Here is a 22,659-nt window from a genome sequence, read left to right on the forward strand (position 1 = left end):
GGGTGTCTGGTAAACTTTTGGCAAAATATAAGAGGTTTACCAGAAGTTCGCTACTACTGGCAAAGATCGGCAAACAAGTTCTAAAGTTTTCTGGTAAACTGATCAGTTTGCCGAAAATTTGCGGCAAGTTTGCTGCAAGTTTGCCGCAAACAATTCATTTTGGTAAGGGGACCCACAACGTTATCTATAACTTTGAAACCAAATATGAGTAATCTTTATATGCATCTTATATTTGGCTTCTTCATCAAAAACTATTCTTAATCAAAGTACTGAAAGTATTGGAAAGCGCTAAGCCGGGAAGAAAGTGTTAAAATATACCGAATGTTATGAAAATACATGTAAAGAATCATACTTGAATCGGGAATTATCTGTTATTGTAAAAATTCACGTACTCAGAATTCTGAAATGATATTTAATTTGGATATGCCATAGTTATAGAATAAATAAATCTCTTCAATGATTAATGCATTCTATCGTGTTACAGTGAAAACAGAATGCTGATGACTTTAAAAAAATCATAACCACAGCATTTAATGTAATGCAATTAATGTAAGTGTTTCTTTATTTATGAAGCATAAAATGTTTTATTAATTTGACTGTAAATCAAAGTTTCCAATTTACAAATTATAACAATCTGCCTTAAAGCATGTTTACAAACATCATGATTGATTTTAAAATTTTAGCAATTTCTGCAAATCGAGAAAATGGGTAGTAGTTTTATAATGATATTGCTTATTAGTTTTGAACATATTTTGCTAATGTTTAGCAGAGCTACATAGCACATGCTTCTTAACTAAAAGAAGAAAATAAAGTAATAATAAAATTGTTGCAAATAACAAAAATCATACTATGATTAATGTTTATTTATGTTTAATAGCTTATTTTCATCATCTGTTTGTTACTACATCTGACAACTTGCAAACCAAAAACATGACGAACACTAAAAAAATACAGTGGCAAATTACGATACCAATTGCAAAATAAAAAGCAATAAAGTTTTGACAAAAGTAGGTAAAGATAATACTGATCGCATAACAGATCTTCTAAATTTTAGCTTTGGTATTCGAACAATATTTCTAGCCTTTTGCTACAATACACCATGCAAAAACCACTAATGTATTAACATAACATAATGTTAGAATATTTAATATTATACAAAATGAAGTCGCTTCTAAGCAATTTAAGTATGAACTAGACAGTCTCTTCTGTGGTATATTTAAGGGTATATCATTGGATCTAATGAAGTATGACTCACATCTCATCATACGTAAATAATAGAGTGTTTTAACTTAAAGGGTGTTGTCATGGACGCCAGTTCAGATGTCACAACAGTATTTCACCGTAGGTTCACGTCAAAACAGTGCTGAGGGAAATTTTTTTCGAATTTTCCTCCGAATTTGGGCCGTTTCCGCCTGCGACAAGGGCTAACCTTTTATTTAATGAAAAAAACATGTGAAAGGTATAAGGTGTCTGACTATCCAAGTTCTGTAATAATGCAAAATCAATTGAATTTTTTTATGCGTGTTGTTTTTTAAGGGGAAGATGGATGAAAAGTTCTTGACTTGTGGTATTGTACTTTTCAAGCACACGTGTAACTTCGACGTAACAAACTCTCACGCCTTGATGGATGCACATGTGTTTTTGCTACTAAATTGTAAAAAAAAGGTTTTGTTTAAAAAGATATCAACAGGATTTACCCAGAGGTTTGTTTTAAATTAATAACTTGTGTATAGATATGCGCATTTTTGGTAGGGATATATAGTAAACTCCATGCGCGGATCTAAGGGGGGTCAAATTTCAAATTTCCTTTACATTATAGAATTACAAAAAAATCAGACCCCCCCCCCCCCCCCGCGCAAACTCAAATTATCCTCCCCCCGGATATTTTTTTCTAGATCCACGCATGAACTTTAATACTGTAGTGACACCTGCAATACATACAAGCTTGGCCGATTGGATGGAAAACTCTTAAATTATTAATAAAATTATTGTTGCACACGATGAAGCATCGTCTACGCAAATTAAACGAGGTATCACTTTATGACGATTATAATAATTAAATATACATGTATTTACTGTAGTATTTTAAGTAACTCCACAGTTACTCTTTTTGTAAATTATATTTAAATCATTTGAGTTGGATCATCATCAAATTGCATATCAATGCAAATAAATAGAAAATCGCTTGTGAAATATTGCTTACAGAAAACGAAGCCTAAAATAAAATTGATAAAAAACAGCACAAATTATCGTGAAAAAGGTGTTAATCGAAATATTTTGTATAAAAATCCAGAATTTTTTGTATAAAGCATGGTGTTTATAACTGTAACATATTACATGTAGCTCGAAATATGTGTAAACGGGGGTCTACTGCCGATAATGAATTTTGCTCCATGTTGATAATGAATTTTAATCAAATCACCGGTACCAAATAACACTCAGGTGATTGCATTGTTTAAAAGGGATTAGGCTAGATGTTTTTGTTTTTGTTTTTTTTACAAAAATTAACACTTTTAATAGGATATGGAAAGCGATTTAGTGTCTTCTGACACAGAAATTGTTCCGTCCGGATGGAAGTAGCAATACTAATAGTTTATATAAAGAAACGTTTGGTACGGCGGGCGAGAAGTTTCAACTTTCAGACATAACTGTTTAAAAACACTCAAAACCTATTCATATCGCAAAGTTATTCCAATTATTACTTAACACCTAATACACAACCCAATGCATATAACTCCCATTATTTTTTTTCAAAATTCTAATTGGAAAAATATCGTCATCATGAATGTGGTATCTTTTGGAGCACCCATATCCGATATATAATAATAATATTCATTAAATGAAATTTATTGCCAATTCAATACTGATAGAACAAATGTATCTGCATGCAGATATTAAGTTGTCCATACTGCATAGTTATGAATTTTCCAGAGTACGACTTCTCCAGGGTACGACTCTTCTAGCATCCACCAGTAGGTGGCGGTATTTCGGAAATGCGAAAACGAAAGTGGAAGTAGGATTAGAAATCTGGCGACAAAAAAGCGCAGCAGCTATGCTTAGCGCTTTAAAAATGTGTTTCCTTTTGTAATAAGCCTACCACAAATGCAGGGTCCCACAACCCATGTTTATGGATCATGACCCGCAAACCATGTCAAGTACCTATATATATATATATATATATATATATATATATATATATACTCGAGAATCAGGGTCAATGTCGACGCTCGATATACATAGCATCAATGTCGACACTTAGGAAAATTGAGTTTATAAGCGATTTCTAGTTGTAATTTGACAAGGATGGACTTTGATAAAATTGTTTTGCCGTAATTAATACATATCTCATCGTTTTATAAAATAAAATCTAAGAAAACAAGAGATCTCAGAATCGTGTCGACTTTCGCAATATATACGCGTCGACATTATGTTTTTCTGCAGAATGTCAACACGAAAAAATGTATATGTGTTTGAAAGGGAAATTACTGTTCACGTCTTATTTCGTGTTTTGAAAAGAAAAATAGTTTTAACATACATGGAGATTTTATTTATCGAAACGCTACACATATTCAGTGTTTTCTTTTTATGTCGTCAACTGCATTTAGTTTTTGAGCGGAATTTGCAAATCTTTCAATAAATCGATGTATTATCTCAGTTTTTTCTAAAAATAGACAAAGAGTTGTCCCGCATGACAGTGATACGGAAAGTCCCGTCTACTTTCGTTTTTCAACTTACTCGCGTATATTTACATTATGAATTCTTTATTTCTCGCGGCATTTCTTGTTTCTAGATTGTAATTTTCGTTTGAAAGATAAAAAGAAATAGTTTTATAATTGTATCCACCGGTGTATACTAATTCTTGAACTCTTTTTTAGGGAAAATACATACATACTGCGAAAGTCGACTCGATTCTTACATCTCATGTTTTCGTAAAGTTTATTAAATAAAACATTTAGATATGTTTTGGATAAGGCATATAAACATCATCTAAGTCATTTCTTATTAAATTACAACGGGAAAACGCTTATAAATTCAATTCCCCTACGTGTCGACATTAATGCTATGTATATCGAGTGTCGACATTTTATATATATACTCTCCCCCCTAAATCCATTTTTCCCGGAAATGTTACCCTTTTTGGAGAAAATAAGATTTAAAAAAAATAGCGTTTGTTTATATGTATATATACACCTGTTCCTCGCTCCGGAAAGAATAAGTACAAGCCAAATATTTATAATAATATATTGTCACATTAAATGCATGTATATACTATTTCAAAACTTATAGTATTAGGGTGTTTTCTTTTGTTATTCGCAATATATGAAAAAGTACAAGCCTAATGTTCTTATCCATTAAATCACACACAATGTTTAAAATAAATTCTTTAATTTACCACACCCTAAAATATTCCAAGCCCCATTTTAATAAAACCTTTTTCCCGAGAATTCTTCTCTTTGTTGAGAATATAAGGTTGTTGGAATAAACAGCGTGCGTCCCCAACCCCCTTCCGGTAAGAGTACTTCTCTGGTCGCGTCTTATTTTTTTTGAGAGCGTCTTCATATATATTTACATGTTTTGTTATGTCTTAATTATAAGTTAATATACATATGGATGCAGATATATCATGACATTACATTCAACACATCTCATATACCTTCGACGCCTTGTGCAAAAAATTGCGATTACGAATTAAGTTGCAAAAATTTAAGACTGTTCACTTTCGGGAAAAGATATCAAAATTAAGTAACTTTAACTTTCATCTAGGGGAAATAATCTGAACTACAAGGCATCATACAAATATTTAGGGATGATTTTTCAACGAAAATACGTGATTTTAAAGTGATTTGAAAGTGAGAGCCCTGGGATCCGTCTTCTAAAAAATCAACGCAATTAAATTGGTTCGATTCTGAACCTTCGAAAAATTATTTAATAATTTTGTTATATCCGTCCTTTATTAGCATTGGGGTAGGGGATACAAGAAGCATCATTGTATTGAAATTGTACAAAATCGAGCCCTCCGATATTTTCTCGGTGTTCATCGGATTACTCCGCTCGGTGTTCATCGGATTACTCCGTTGCTAGGTACAGCGGGTGGTAAAGTTCTAAAATCCACCACGAAATGAACATTTTGCGTCTGTTGAATCGACTAGTATATATGGAAAATGAACGCATTACCAAGTTGGCACGGTGCGCAAAACAATTCTTCTCACTGGAGCTCTCAAGTTTAAAATATCCTGGAATCTCTAAACATGGGAAGTACTTATACCAAATTTATACCTTTGTAATTTGAACTATGCAGAGGAAAATTAACGTAATAACTTCGAAACAGAATGTTTCAAACATATTCAAGATGTGCCAAAACTTCGAACATATATCCTATTTAAATCAAGCTATTCCGTTGAAGAATATACGTTACGCTAGATCTCGCTAAACTCATCAGATCCTTGGCAATGTTTAGATGTGGTGTACTTCCTCTAAGTATTGAAACAGGTCGCAATACAGAGGAGAACCGGTACAGGAAAGAATATGTAACTTGTGTGACTTAAATGAAATTGAAAATAAAAAGTTTTCTTAGTGATATTGTCCATTCAAAATATTACCAATTATAGTACTCTGTTCACCAATCTAATATGTAAATATCTCCGCCGAATTGCTCATTTTATCTATAAAATATACAACAGAAACATTTGACAAAGCCAACTAACTCCTAAAACATGCAAATTTTATTCAATCTGTAACAGTTTCAAAGCGACTTATAGGTCCATTGGCCGGGTGTATTGACATTATATCTGTAAAATGAATTTTGTAATTAATTATATACATGTACACATATCACTATAATAAACTATTGACTTAATTGCTATATATTCTGCTTTGTAACGACTCACAGGATGATTTGTTTATTGGGTTGTATATGTTTTATACCCATTCCCCCTGTTCTCTCCAATTTATAAGTCTCAAATCAGTGTATGACTCCTTTTTTTTTTTAACATAAATGATTTTCAAATTACATGTTGAATATATAACACTTTTGATTTGCAATTTTGACAAAATTAATGTAACGTTATAAATTCTATGTAACATTGGCATTTTTTTTTATTATAATCTAAAACTATTACGTTATACAATGTATATCAATATTTTATACTATTCGACTTTTCCCATCAGTTATTTTGATTTATCATTAATTAAATGGGGCATATGTCCGAAAAGTCTTTATGTGAAAATTATGAAAGTTTGACAACTAGAGATTCTACCCTCACCATATATTGATCCGGAGTACTTTTTCAACGTTGAAAATTGAGACCAAAAGTCGTGATATTTATACCCGGGGTCATTTTTCAAAAGCTTGAAAATAGTTTTCTGAACTCTGATGGCCTTAACGCATTTAAGTTTTAGCTTGTTCAAAATTAACTCCAATAACTGAGTTTTGAACTGTTATTTTACTGGAACTTCAGTTTGTTCAACACGGTTTAATGTACATTTATATCCTTTATGTCCCTATACATATACGGACGTGGCTGTGTTGTTTTAAACCCCTGTCACACCTGGCTGGCTGACAACGCACTAGAAACGCCGTGGGAGCGCGGTACAAACGCTAATAAACACAGAGGAAACACCAAGAGAGCGCGATGATCGCAGCAACAGCTCTCGGGGGTCGCTGTGTGAACGCAGCAAAACAAAAAACAACTCGTTCAAACGCTGTGAGTGCGTAATGATAGTGCAATAAAGACGCAGTGAGATCCCAAAGGACTCCAAGAGGTCTCCGTGCAAGTGAGGAAGGTATATTGCTACATAAGTAAGGAAAAATGACTATAGAAAAAATTAAATTCACCGCGTTCATCATAAAGTTTTTTGTTAGGTTATCATCAAGGGTTTGACTCTGTTAAACTAAATAGGGTACATGTACATTCAGCTTAACTTAACAATGATAGTGGTAGACTATTGGTTAGTAACTCTGACAATTTTCAGAACAGACATTTATTGTTTCCGAGCGCGATGTTTATCACTCTATTTAAGTTAAATGAATGTATTACAAGTATAAGGGAACCTATTTTTTCACCTTTTTTTTCCTAACTGTAGTTTTTACAATGGTGGTTGTGCACCACTAGTAGGTGCCATGAGAATTTCAGCCCACAGGGATAGAGCCTCCGATGTTTTCGAGCCAAATGTTCTTTTACATTTTTTAACATATATAAAAACACTGTTAAAGGTCGGCACCGCTTGATAAATTCACAACAGTAATGTCCACATGAAATATTTATGCACGTTGGTTTATTTCAATTTTAATTCCCTTTGTGTACTGTAGGGTCTGATTCTGCTTAACTAGTGAGGGTACATGTAATTTCAGCTGAACTTAACAGTGGTAGTGCTAGTCTATTGGTAATTAACACTGAAATGTTCAGTCCCAAAAACCAGACATTCAATGTTTCAGAGCCCGATGTTTATAGTTACATGTATATTTATGTTTATGAGATGTATTACATGTATAGAAAGACCTAAATGTTTTAAAAACACAATATATCGACAGTGTAAGACCAATTGCGGATGACTCTAACAATTTCAGCTCCAGCGTAAGGTGTTTCGATGTTTGAGAGCCCGATGTTTTAATTGTCTTTTTCCCTACACAAAGTTTTTACCATGGTAGCTGTCCACAACTAGTAGGTGCCATGAGAACATCAGCCCACGGAGTAAGAGCCTCCGATGTTTTTGAGTCAAGTCTTCTTTCATCTTTTAAGAAGTTGTATCAACACAATATGTTGACAATGTTAGAGCAGTTGCGGGAGAACCTAACAAAATCATCTCCTGGGTATGGTGTTTCGATGTTTCGGAGCCCGATGTTTTTATTGGGGTTTTTTTCATTTACTATTATTTTTACAATAGTAACTCTCCACCACTAGTAAATGAACACTTCAGCTAACGGGGTAAAAGCATCTGTTGTTTTCGAGTATAATGTCCTCGTTCCTTTTTTTTAACATATATATAAACAAGACTGTACAAGGTCGACACCGTTTGATAAACACAGCACTAATGTCGACAGGAAAGACATATACGTTGGTGTTTTTCATATTTAATTTCCTTGGTGTACAGTAGGGTCTAATTCCGTTAAACTAGAAATGGTGTATGTACTTTCAGCTTAACTAAACAGTGATTGTGCTACACTATAGGAAAGTAACACTGAAAAATTCGGTCCCTAAAGAACAGGCATTCAATGTTTCCGGACCCAATGTTTATAATTCGATTTAGGTTAAATAGATGTATTACTGGAGGGCCTATATCTTTTAAAAAATAAGTATCAACACTATATGTTGACAGTGTCAGACCACTTGGGGGTGAACCTAACGATTTCATCTCCTGGGTATGGTGTTTTGATGTTTCGGAGCCCGATGTTTTTATTGTTTTTTTCCCTTCCTATAGTTTTTACAGTGGTAGCTGTCCGACACTAGTAAACGAAAACTTCAGTCCACGGGGTAAAAGCCTCTGTTGTTTTGGAGTACAATGTCCTCTTTACTTTTTTAACATATATAAAAACACATTGTACAACGTCGACACCACTTGATAAACACAGCACTAATGTTGACACGAAAGATATATACGTCGCTGTATTTCACTATTAATTCCCTTGGTGTACAGTAGGGTCTTATTCTGTTTAACTAAATATGGTACATGTACTGTTAGGTTAACCTAACAGTGATAGTTTCAGTTTCAGTCCTCACAGAACGGCCATTCAATGTGTCCGAGCCCGATATTCATAATTGCATTTATGTTAAAGAGATGTGTTACAGGAGGGCCAATATCTTTGAGAAAAGAAATTGTATCAACATGATATGTCTACAGTGTCAGACCACTTGGGGCCGAACTGAATAATATCAGTTCCGGGGTAGGGTGTTTCGATGTGTAGTAGCCCGATGTTTTTATTGTTTTTTCCCTAATTATAATTTTTACAATAGTAGCTGTCCACCACTAATAAGTGGCATGAAAATTTCAGTCCACGAGGTAAAATCCACCGTTGTTTCCGAGTACAATGTTCTTTAACTTTATTTTGACATATATAAAACAATAAGGCACAAGGTCGACACCGCTTGATAAACACAGCACTAATGTCGACACAAAAGATATATACGTCGGTTTATTTCATTTTTAATTCCCTTGGTGTACAGTAGGGTCTGACACTGTTAAACTGCAAAAAGTACATGTATTTTCAACTAAACGTACCAGTGAGAGTGCTAGTCTTTTGGTTATAACACTAAACATTTAAGTCCAAAGAGAATATTTTACGGATAATGGTTCGATGCTTCCAAGCCTGATGTTTATAATTCGATTTAGCTTAGGTTTTCCATCCAAAACTATCATATTTCATATCTAATAGATTGCAAGTTTGAACACTAAAATCTTAGTGTGATTTTAACGAGTTTATTAAATAATAAAGTCTCACCTTTGAAATCTTTCAAAAAATTTAATTTTGATAAATTTATCATATGTTGAAGTTAACATTGAAGTCTATGAGAAAAATGCATTTTTAAATATATTTCTTTAGTACAAGTAATTTTCTCACATTTCTCTTGGTAAAAAGTTGCAAAAGCTTTCTCCGTCTTCAAATATGCTAAAATAATTCATAGTTTACCATATTTTTTTCAGAAAATGATTTTTTTAAATTTTCCTAAAGGGCAGACAACTCTTAAAAAAGTTTTAAGTGCAAAACGTTTATTTAATTAACTACATACATACACCCAAGTTTGGTTTATGTCAGTCTCAAAATAGCTTCAAAATATGTATCTGATGTAGTATAGATCAATCAAAATTGTTAAATTCACCTTAGTTATGGATGGACTACCTTAAATAGATGTATTAAAGGAGATCAATATCTTTTTAAAAAAGATTGTATCAACACAATATATTGACAGGGTCAAACCACTTGCGGGTGAACCTAATAATTTCAGCACTGGAGTAAGGTGAATCGATTCTCCGGATCTCTATGGGTTTTTTGTGTGGGTTTTTTTCCCTAACAATAATTTTTACAATAGAAGGAGGCATGAAAACTTCAGCCAACGGGGTAAGAGCCTCCGTTGTTTCCAAGTACAATGTTCTCTAACTTTTTTTAACGTATATATGTTTTATTTTAACATATATGAATACAACATTGTGAAATGTTGATGCCACTTGATAAACACAGTACTAATGTCGACACGAAATATATATACACATCGGTTTATTTCATTTTTAATTCCCTTGGTGTACAGTAGAGTTTGATTATGTTAAACTAGATAAGCTACACGTACTTTCAGGTACCTTAACAGGGATACGCAGCACTGTTAAGGCTTACTACGAAAATATCAGCGGATTTTAACGTTCATACGCCGATGCATCTATCAATACAACATATTTATGTAAACTTATTCTTTCATGATATAAATGTGATATAAAATAAAACAGTATAGTAAATGCAACTGTGTATTACACTTAGAGAACTTCAGCACATAGTGAAAGAGTCTCCGATGTTTTCGAGTCAGATGTTCATTTTGTAAAATGTCGACATAGCTTGATAAACACAGCCTTAATGTCGATACGAAAGATATGCACGTCGGTCAATTTCAATTTTAATTCCCCTGGAGTACAGTAGGATCTGATTCTGTTAAACTAAATATGATGCATGTACTTTTAAGTTTACCTACCAGTGATAGTTTTAGACAATTGGTTACTAACACTGAAAATTTCAGTCCCCACAGGAGGGAAATTTAATGTTTCGGAGCCCGATGTTCATAATTGTATTAATTTTATATAGGTGCATTACCGAAGGGCAGGTGAAACTAACAATATCATCTTCAGGGGAGGGTGTTTCGATGTTTCGGAACCTAATTTTTTTTATTGTTTTTTCCCAAACCATAATTTTTACAATGGAAGCTGTCCAACACTAGTAGGTTCCATGAGAACTTCAGCCCACAGAGTAAGAGCCTCCATTGTTTCCGGATACTATGTTTTTTAATGTTTTTTTAAACATATATATTATTAACAATGCTAAAAGTCGACACCACTTGATAAACACATCACTAATGTCAACACGGAAGATATATATGTCGGTGTATTTTATTTTTAATTCCCTTGGTGTACAGTATGGTTTGATTCTGTTAAACTACATAGGGTACATGTACTTACGGCTTCACTTAACAGTGATAGTGCTAGACTTCTGGTTACAAACCCTAAAAAATTCAGTACCAAGAGATCTGACATTCATTCTTTTCGAAGCCCGATCTTCATAATTGTATTTATGTTAAACAGATGTATTACAGTAAAGCTTATATTTTTTAAAGAAAAAGTTGTATCAACACAATATGTTTACAGTGTCATACCACTTCCGGATGAACCTAACAATATCTTTTCCGAGGTATGGTGTTTTGATGTTTCAAAACCCGATGGTTCTATTGTTTTTTCCTAACTATAATTTTTACAATGGTAGCTGTCCACCACTGGTAGTTGCCATAAAAACCCAAGCACACGAGATAAGAGCCTACGATGTTTTCGAGTCAAATGTTCTTTTACCTTGTTTAAACATATATTAACACAACATTGTAAAATGTTGATGCCACTTGATAAACACAGCACTAATCTGGACACGAAATATATATACACATCGGTTTATTTCATTTTTAATTCCCTTGGTGTACAGTAGAGTTTGATTCTGTTAAACTAGATAGGCTACATGTACTTTCAGTTACCTTAACAGTGATACGCAGCACTGTTAAGGCTTACTTTGAAAATATCAGTGGTTTTAAATGCTCATAAACCGATGCATCTATCAATACAAAATATTTATGTAAAGTCATTCTCTCTTGATATAAATGTGATATAAAATCAAACAGTATAGTAAATGCAACTGTGTATTACATTTAGAGAACTTCAGCCCATAGTGAAAGAGTCTCCGATGTTTTCGAGTCAGATGTTCATTTTGTAAAATGTCGACATCGCTTGATAAACACAGCCTTAATGTCGAAACGAAAGATATGTACATCGGTGAATTTCAATTTTAATTCCTTTGGAGTACAGTAGGATCTGATTCTGTTAAACTAAAAATGATACATGTACTTTTAAGTTTACCTACCAATGATAGTTTTAGACAATTGGTTACTAACACTGAAAATTTCAGTCCCCACAGAAGGGAAATTTAATGTTTCGGAGCCCGATGTTCATAATTGTATTATATAATATAGATGTATTACAGGGAGCCAATATCTTTTTAAAAAGAAGTTGTATCAACACAATATGTTGACACTGCCTTAATACTTGCGGGTGAAACAAACAATATCATCTTCAGGGGAGGGTGTTTCGATGTTTCGGAACCTAATTTTGTTATTGTTTTTTCCCAAACCAGAATTTTTACAATGGTAGCTGTCCAACACTAGTAGGTTCCATGAAAACTTCAGCCCACAGAGTAAGAGCCTCCTTTGTTTCCGGGTTATACGTTCTTTAACGTTTTTTTAAACATATATAAAATTAACAATGTTAAAAGTCGACACCACTTGATAAACACATCACTAATGTCGACACGAAAGATATATATGTCGGTGTATTTTATTTTTTTAATTCCCTTGGTGTAAAGTATGGTTTGATTCTGTTAAACTACATAGGGTACATGTACTTACAGCTTAACGTAACAGTGATAGTGCTAGACTTCTGGTTACAAACCCTAAAAAATCAGTACCAAGAGAACGGACATTAATTCTTTTCGAAGCCCGATCTTCTTAACTGTATTTATGTTAAATGGATGTACTACAGGAAAGCTTACATTTTTTTAAAAAAAGAAGTTGTATCAACACCATATGTTGACAGTGTCATACCAGTTCCGGATGAACCTAACGATATCTTTTCTGAAGTATGGTGTTTTGATGTTTCAAAACCCGATGGTTTTATTGTATTTTCCTAACTATAATTTTTACAATGGTAGCTGTCCACCACTGGTAGTTGCCATAAAAACCCAAGCACACGAGATAAGAGCCTCCAATGTTTTAGAGTCAAATGTTCTTTTACCTTATTTTAACATATATAAACACAACATTGTAAAATGTTGATGCCACTTGATAAACACAGTACTAATGTCGACACGAAATATATATACACATCAGTTTATTTCATTTTTAATTCCCTTGGTGTACAGTAGAGTTTGATTCTGATAAACTAGATAGGCTACATGTACTTTCAGTTACCTTAACAGGGATACGCAGCACTGTTAAGGCTTACTTTGAAAATATCAGCGGATTTAAACGTTCAAAACCGATGCATCTATCATTACAAAATATTTATGTAAAGTTATTCTTTCATGACATAAATGTGATATAAAATAAAACAGTATAGTAAATGCAACTGTGTATTACACTTAGAGAACTTCAGCACATAGTGAAAGAGTCTCCGATGTTTTCGAGTCAGATGTTCATTTTGTAAAATGTCAACACCGCTTGATAAACACAGCACTAATGTCGATACGAAAGATATGTACATCGGTGAATTTTAATTTTAATTCCCCTGGAGTACAGTAGGATCTGATTCTGTTAAACTAAATATGATACATGTACTTTTAAGTTTACCTACCAGTGATAGTTTTAGATAATTGGTTACTAACACTGAAAATTTCAGTCCCCACAGGAGGGAAATTTAATGTTTCGGAGCCCGATGTTCATAATCGTATTTATTTTATATAGATGCATTACAGGACGGCAGGTGAAACTAACAATATCATCTTCAGGGGAGGGTGTTTCGATGTTTCGGAACCTAATTTTTTTTACTGTTTTTTCCCAAACCATAATTTTTACAATGGAAGCTGTCCAACACTAGTAGGTTCCATGAGAACTTCAGCCCACAGAGTAAGAGCCTCCATTGTTTCCGGATACTATGTTTTTTAACGTTTTTTTAAACATATATAAAATTAACAATGCTAAAAGTCGACACCACTTGATAAACACATCACTAATGTCGACACGAAAGATATATATGTCGGTGTATTTTATTTTTAATTCCCTTGGTGTACAGTATGGTTTGATTCTGTTAAACTACATAGGGTACATGTACTTACGGCTTCACTTAACAGTGATAGTGCTAGACTTCTGGTTACAAACCCTAAAAAATTCAGTACCAAGAGAACGGACATTCATTCTTTTCGAAGCCCGATCTTCATAATTGTAGGAAATTTAATGTTTTGGAGCCCGATGTTCATAATTGTATTTATTTTATATAGATGCATTACAGGAGGGCGGATGAAACTAACAATATCATCTTCAGGGGAGGGCGTTTCGATGTTTCGGAACCTAATTTTTTTATTTTTTTTCCCAAAGCGTAAGTTTTACAATGATAGCTGTCCAAAACTAATAGGTGCCATAAAAACTTCAGCGCATGGAGTAAGAGTCTCCATTGTTTTCGAGTACATTGTTCTTTAACCCTTTTTTAACAGACATAAAAATAACACTGTAAAAGGTCGACACCGCTTGATAAACACAGCACTAATGTCGACACGAAAGATATATACGTCGGTGAATTTGATTTTCAATTGCCTCGGTGTACTTAAAGGTCTCCTTCTGTTAAACTAGATAGGGAATATTTACTTTCAGGTTAACTTAATAGTGAAAGTGGTAGGTTATATGTTAATAACATTAAAAACTTCACTCCCCATAGAACGGACATTCAATGTTTTCGAGCCAGATGTTTATAATTCAATATAGGTTAAATAGATGTATAACAGGAGGGCCTATATCTGGGTGTTTCGATGTTTTGATGCCTGACGTTTTAATTGGTTTTTTCCCTAACTATAATTTTTACAATGGTAGCTGTCCACCACTAGTAGGTGTGATGAGAACATCTGCCCACGAGGTAAGAGGCTTTCTTGTTTCGGAGTACAATGGTTTCTTACCTTTTTATAACATATATAAAAATAACAATGTAAAAGGTTGACACCTCTTGATAAACACAGCACTAATGTCGACAAGAAATGTAAATACGATGGAGTATTTCATTTTTAATTTCCTTGGTGTACAGTAGGGTCTGATTCTGTTAAACTTAATATGGCACATGTACTTTTAAATTAACTTAACAGTGATAGTGTAAGACCATAGGTTACTAACACTGAAAATTTCAGTCCAACAGACTGGACATTCAATGTTTTTCGAGCCCGATGTTCATAATCGTATTTATGTTAGATAAATGTATTACAGGAGGGCCAATATCTTTTAAAAAAGAAGTTGTATCAACACAATATGTTGACAGTGCCAGACCACTTGCGGGTGAAACTAACAATTTCATCTCATGGGTATGTTGTATCGATGTTTTGGAGCCTGATGTTTTACCGTCTTTTTCTTAACTATGATTTTTACAATGGTAGCTGTCCACAACGCGTTAATTAAAACTTCAGCCAACGGAGTAAAAGTCTGCTTTGTTTTCGAGTACAATGCTCTCTGATCTTTTTTTAACATGTATAAATTTAACAAGGTAAAAGGTCGACACCGCTTGATAAACACAGCATTAATTTCGACACAAAAGATATATACGTCGGTGGATTTCATTTTTAATTCCTTTGGTGCACAGTAGGGTCTGATTCTCATAAAATAGATTTGTTACATGTACTTTCAGGTTAACCTTATAGTGATAGTGTTTGGCTATATGTTAATAACACTGAAAATTTCTGTCCCCATAGAAAGGACATTTAAAGTTTTCGAGCCAGATGTTTATAATTCAATATAGGTTAAATAGATTTATTACAGGAGGGCCTATATCTTTTAAAAAAGAAGTTGTATCAACACAATATGTTGACAGTATCAGACCACTTGCAGGTGAAGCAAACAATATGTCTCTTGGGTAGGGTGTTTCGATGATTTGAAGCCCGACGTTTTAATTGGTTTTTTCCCTAACTATAATTTTTACAATGGTAGCTGTCCACCACTAGTACGTGTAATGGAAATATCTCCCCACGAGGTAAGAGGCTTTCTTGTTTCGGAGTACAATGGTTTCTTACCTTTTTATAACATATATAAAAATAACAATGTAAAAGGTTGACACCTCTTGATAAACACAGCACTAATATCGACACGAAAGGTATATATGTCGGTTTATTCCATTTTTATTTCCCTTGGTGTACAGTATGGTCTGATTCTGTTAAACGTAATATGGTAAATGTCCTTTTCGGTTATCTTAACAGTGATAATGTTAGACAAAAGGTTACTAACACTAAAAACTTCAGTCCCCACCGAACGGACATTCAATGTTTTCGAGCCCGATTTTCATAATTGTATTTATGTTATATTTGTGAATTACAGGAGGGTCTATGTCTTCTAAAAAAAGAATTGTATCAGCACAATATGTTGACAGTGTCAGATCACTTGCGGGTGAATCTAATAATTTCAGCTCCGGGGTAGGCTGTTTCGATGTTTTGGAGCCCGATGTTTTTATGGTTTTTTTCTAAAACCGTAAGTTTTACAATAGTAGCTGTCCACAACTAATAGGTGCCATAAAAACTTCAGCCTACGGAATAAAATAACACTTTAAAAGGTCGACCCTGCTTGATAACTACAGCACTAATGTCGACACGAGAGATGTCGGTGTATTTCATTTTTAATTTCCTTAGTGTACACAAAGGTCTGATTCTGTTAAACTAGATAGGGTACATTTACTTTCAGGTTAGCTTAACAGTCATAATGTTAGACTATAGGTTATAAACACTGAAAATTTTGGTCTTCATAGAACGGACATTCAGTGCTTCCGAGTCCGATTTTTTTAATTCGATTTAGATTAAATAGATGTAATAAAGGAGAGGTTATATCTTTTAAAAATGAAATTGCATCAACACAATATATTTACAGTGTTATAACCAACTGCAAGTGAACCTAATAATATCATCTCTAGGGGAGGGTGTTTTGATGTTTCGGAACCCAATGTTTTTATTGTTATTTACCCTAACTATAATTTCTACACTGGGACCTGTCCACCACTAGTAAGTGGCATGAAAACTTCAGCCCACAAGGTAAGAGCCTTTGTTGTTTCCGAGTACAATGTTCTTTGACCTTTTTTAACATTATATAAAAATATCACTTTAGAAAGTCGACACCGCTTGATAAACAAAACACTAATGTCAACAAGAAAGGTAAATAAGATGGTGTTGTTCATTTTTAATTCCCTTGGTGTACAGTAGGGTCTGATTCTGTTAAACTTAATATGGCACATATACTTTTAGATTAACTTAACTGTGATAGTGTAAGACCAAAGGTTACTTACACTGGGAATTTCAGTCCCACAGACCGGGCATTCAATGTTTTTCGAGCCCGATGTTCATTATTGTTTTTTTTATGCTAGAGGGCCTGAATCTTTTAAAAATAAGTTGTATCAACACAATATGTAGACACGACCACTTGCAGGTGAACCTAATAATTTCATCTCCTAGGTAGGGTGTTTTGATGTTTTGGAGCCAGATACTTTTATTGTGTTTTTTTTCCCCAAACAATAAGTCTTACAATGGTAGCTGTTCACAACTAATAGGTGCCATTAAAACTTCAGCCCACGGAGTAAGAGCCTCCGTTGTTTTCGAGTACATTGTTCTTTAACCCTTTTTTAACATATATAAAAATAACATTATAATAGGTCGACACCGCTTGATAAACACAGCACTAATATCGACACGAGAGATGTATACGTCGGTGTATTTCATTTTTAATTCCCTCGGTGTACAGAAAAGTCTGATTCTGTCGACACTGCTTGATAAACACAGCACTAATGTCGACATGAAAGATATATATGTCGGTGTATTCATTTTTAATTCCCTTGGTGTACAGTATGGTCTGATTCTGTTAAACAAGATACGGAGGGTACATGTACTTTTTGGTGAACTTTACAGTGGAAGTGCTATCTAAATGCTTAGTAACACTGAACATTTCAGTCCCCATAGAACGGAAATTCAATGTTTTCGAACCCAATATCTATAATTCTCTTTGTGTTAAATGAAAAAAAATGACAAAAACAAACTCAACCATCTCAAAAATCCATAAAACAAAATACAAATTTATAGGAGAACAACACGGAACTCCAAAAAGAATCAGATGCCTAGGAGGAGTGAGCATCCTCTGCTGACCGGTCGTACCCGCCGTGTGCTCCTTGAGATAATTTGGCATGTCATAATCGATGTAAATGTCAAAATCGGGAAAATGTCACGATAGGAAAAAAAACGAAACGTTGATTTTTTGGTTTGTTTGGGATGGTCAAAATACAAACCTTGAGCCATTACATTGAAGGTAGCATCAGGTGCTTAGGAGGAGTTAGCATTCTCTGCTGACCGGTCACACCCGCCGTGTGGTCTTTGTCGTAATCTGGACAAAACGGAAAAGTCCGTAGGCAATTGGGTGTTAATTATGGTCTAACAATTTGTATGAAAAACTTCAGTATGAATGCAATCCAGTGGAAGATTTTATTTGCCCACAAGGTCTTTGTATCGACCAAAGAACTTACGAAAAGATGACTTCAAACGAGACTGTTGATTGTCCTGTTTTATCAACTTGTTTGTCAGTAGCTTGCCTCGCCTTAGAAACTGTTCATACGTATGCCCTTGTATATCGAATTAACTGAGAGACAAAAACACCATATTCAGTTTATGAAGGTATATTGCTACATAAGTAAGGAAGGCTGACTATAAAAAAATTGAAGTCAACGCGTTTATCATAAAGTTTTGTTGTTAGGTTACCATCAATGTCCATTTCCAGTAAAATATCCAAATATGAAATAGATGACGCAGACGCTGTGGTATCTTTTATTTCAAGTTCACTGGGATATACTGAGTCGACGTCAGTAAGGAAATAACAATTGTTAATTGATAATACGTCGTAGATATACCTGAATGTTGAGTTGAAGGCCACAACGAGTGATTCATTTTTTCACGTACAGGTTTTTTAAAATAAATTCTGCTTCATAAGAATACAAAAAAGGTCTGGTAACAATGGGGCACATTGGTACCCATGGGAATTCCAACAGATTGTTTGAAGACTTGATTTCCAAAAACTACATACAAGATGTTGCCTATCAGGAACTCAAGCATCTTTTTAGTGTCAACTTCAGAGTACTTGTGTGTGCAATCAGAATGGTTTTTAACAAAATATTTTTTTAGATTTCCAATGACAGGTAAGCATTTTCATGACTTCCATTTTTATAAAAGAAACAACAATCAATAATATAAAAAAACCTAGATTTTAATTTCTCATGGGGAATGGTTGTATAAAGTGTTGAAAAGTCGTACGTTTCAATGCTATTGATTTTGGTAAGAATTGTGTTAAATAGATGTATTACAGGAGGACCTATATCTCTTTTTAAAAAATGTATCAACGCAATATTTGGACCGTGTAAGACCACTTGCAGGTGACCCTAACAATTTCAGCAATTTTTGCAATTTAGAACAGTGAATGAACCAAGATTTTGGCATAAAACGCTGTGCAGCTTTATTTGGAAATCTATAACTGTCGTGTTTGTAGAACGAAAGCACAATATTGGCTTTCATCCTGAAATTTATACTAAAAACAATGCATACAAACCAAAAATTAATATTCAAACTTCAATTGAAATTCTTTCGTCTCCATTGCTTCAAGTGGGGGATATACAACGCCTTGTACGCCCCTGTTCTTTAATACGTATCACATTCTATCGCACCACTTTAAAATAAGCATATAATATCGTACCTTATTATATGATACAATATTGTATCACATTATACATTACAATGATATGTCTTGATACGGAACTGCATCATATAATATATTATTTTGTAATACTCATATACTTATATTTGCAAATATGCATAAATAAATGAATATATAGAATAGCGAAACGTTTAATTCTGTGTGAACATTTTAATGATTTCACAATGATTACCGCACATGCTTATCACATGCTTATCACTTGACAGTTGCATTATTGTAAATATTAAAACACGATTATTTTAATAATCCTCAAGGGTTTGCCTATTTCAAATGTAAATATAAGTTATAATCAGCATTATTATAATTTCATGTTAAATACTAAAATCTGATTGGTTTAGACGCAGTTGGTAATCCGTTCAATTACCCTGAGCGTTAGCAACACACTTGGCAACGGGTAACCCAACGAATTGCTACATGCGCGTAAATTATGCGCATATACCGTTTGCCATAGAATTCACTTCATTTCTATTTAAAAGCAGTAAAATTTTCTTTAAAATTAAGACATTCATTATAATAAAATAAATATCATGAAATACAGGACATTTTCATTTCCGCATCTTCAGCCTCTTTACACATGGATAGCAACAGACTTGATGGCTCGTGCCATCGTGAATGATGCTGCCTGTTTTAGCTCTTCTCAAACACAGGTCATTTGGACCTTTCTACATGGCAAATTGCTGCGGTAGGTAAGCAGAGAATGTCGCAACTTGATCTTCTAGACAAGTGGTTTACGAGGGCATGGTGCCCTGGCTGTACGGACACACAATGGAGTAAAAGTTGTCCTTAAACTTCTTGGTAGAGTTCATGCCTTGAGTGTGACAGCTTCAACATCTTGGCAGAATTCGATGGAGAATGCATCTTCCATTTTCGTTCGCCAGACTGGACGAATCTTCAAGCAGAAGATACAGTGGCGTTGAAGGGGTTTGTTCTTTATACCTCATTCACATTCCAAGTGGAACTGAAATAAAACAAAAATGTTAGATATTCACTTGTTTGTTATATTAGGTTGAATCACTGGCATGGGATACCTCCATATTGTGACATAAAACGCTTAAATTAAGTAAAATATATACATATATATATATATTTCGCAGGTTTCTAATTTAAAGAAAGTGACTAATTCCCTGTAAAGGATTGACCTTCTGTACAGCGTGCATGTTGCACCATCACATGTCAGAAACTTACTGGTGTATAGTTGACAATGTTCAATCCACCTACTTTTCATGTTATTTTACCTCCCATCTGTAACTTGCAATTTTACTGTGTAAAGTCAACACAACAGTCATAGCCGCAGGTTTTCGCATTTTACTTCTGATTCTCATGTACCTAACATATGGGGCCTACATATTGCATATCAATTTCAACAAGTGTCACCCCTCTATAATCATTAAAAATCATTTCATGAATTTTAGGAACACTCATAAGCCTTCAAGTACAGCAACTTTCAATTTTACAAAAATATTGACGGGTACTTTATCCGAACTGTCTCTTGATACCTTTAACTAACACTAACATTCTCTGAAAAGTCATCTTGTCTTAAAATTAAAAAGCTTATGCTATTCTGAGAAAAAGTACACCACATTTTGCCAATTCAATTGAGGTTTAAGAAAAATATGGCCATTTAAGTGAACCCACCATTTCCACTTTCCTCTATTTAACAGAGATTCATAGGGCTCCCCATAAATAAAGCATCTTTATCTAATCTTATAGAGGTCAATTGTTGTTCAACCTCCTTAAAAAAGAAACCTTATTTAATACTACAAACATCTACTTGATATTATCATGATAAAAGCATCACATCACTTAAAAATACCATTACATGTATACCCTCCCCCTATCTTTTGATTTTCACAAGAAGCATTAGTTTGAACACTTTTACCTAATTTTCTGAAACTTGTGGCAATTTCCTTGAGTCATTTTCACACATAATAGAAAACAACCATCACTGATATCTAAAATTGATCTCTTTTGGAAAATGGATGATTTGTAGCATTTTTATTCACAAAAAGTCATGTCGCCCTACATCTAATTTCTTGTTTTCATGAAAAAGTAAGCCTAAAATCATATTTAGTGGATATCTTATATATTCTGGTTTCTCCTTTTAACTTTGCTAAAATAGTAAGACCTACATGTGTGATGCCTGCCTTTAATTAAAATGAAATTCAACCACACCTGGGTACCTGGGGACGGATGAGAATTCCATGAAAAATGTTCAAATTTTTCTACATTTTTGATGCATATATACAATGAAACGGTACAAATATGTTGTTTTTTGTTCATTTCAAGAGTAATTATCATACAGATGTTATTTCAAGGTCAAATGTACATTTACATATCCTACATGTAATGGTAATGGAGTCAACTGGAAAGAGGGGGTGGCTTTTTCAATTCTGTATAAATACATCTAAAATATCATTTATGGATAGGAAGGAGCAAAAACTTGATTTTTTTGACATATTGTATAATTTGATAACTGCATCTGTCTACATGTAAAGTTCAGTTGAAATAAAAATATGCTGTTTTAAAAAAATTCGGTCATATAAGTCAGGTGGCTTAATGTTATTTCATAAAATCAGACAGCGAAATGGCTGCAAATTCATAAATTTAATGATTAAATTGATCAAAACTGTTTTAAAGTATTTATTCTTATCTCATTAATTAACTGAAGCCTATTAATCGCACCAGGGTATGAAATACCTACTCTCTAATCCAATTTACTCTAGTGGTGGTCATTCTACACATTTAAGAGGGAGTTACTCCCCTTGAATATTTTTGCTAATAAATCATGTAATGACATCTACAGCCAAAAAATTCATCCATTTTCACAAAATATATTACTTATGGTACAAAATCCACTCAAAATTACACTGAAATGAAAAATCTGAAAAATACCATGTTGTCTTGAAGGTGGCACAGGACAGTTTTTTTTATACTATTCATTGTAGCCAGG

At 33.7% G+C, this 22,659-nt stretch overlaps 1 protein-coding gene across 8 annotated transcripts in view; it reads left to right on the forward strand.

Moving 5' to 3' along the window:
• LOC105324075 (uncharacterized) overlaps positions 1-22,659 on the forward strand; it is a 275,728-nt gene that overhangs the window by 27,099 nt on the left and 225,970 nt on the right. The window lies entirely within an intron of this gene.

The sequence above is a fragment of the Magallana gigas genome, chromosome 1, assembly GCF_963853765.1.
Source record: "Magallana gigas chromosome 1, xbMagGiga1.1, whole genome shotgun sequence".
In the NCBI taxonomy this organism is placed as follows: Eukaryota; Metazoa; Mollusca; class Bivalvia; order Ostreida; family Ostreidae; genus Magallana; species Magallana gigas.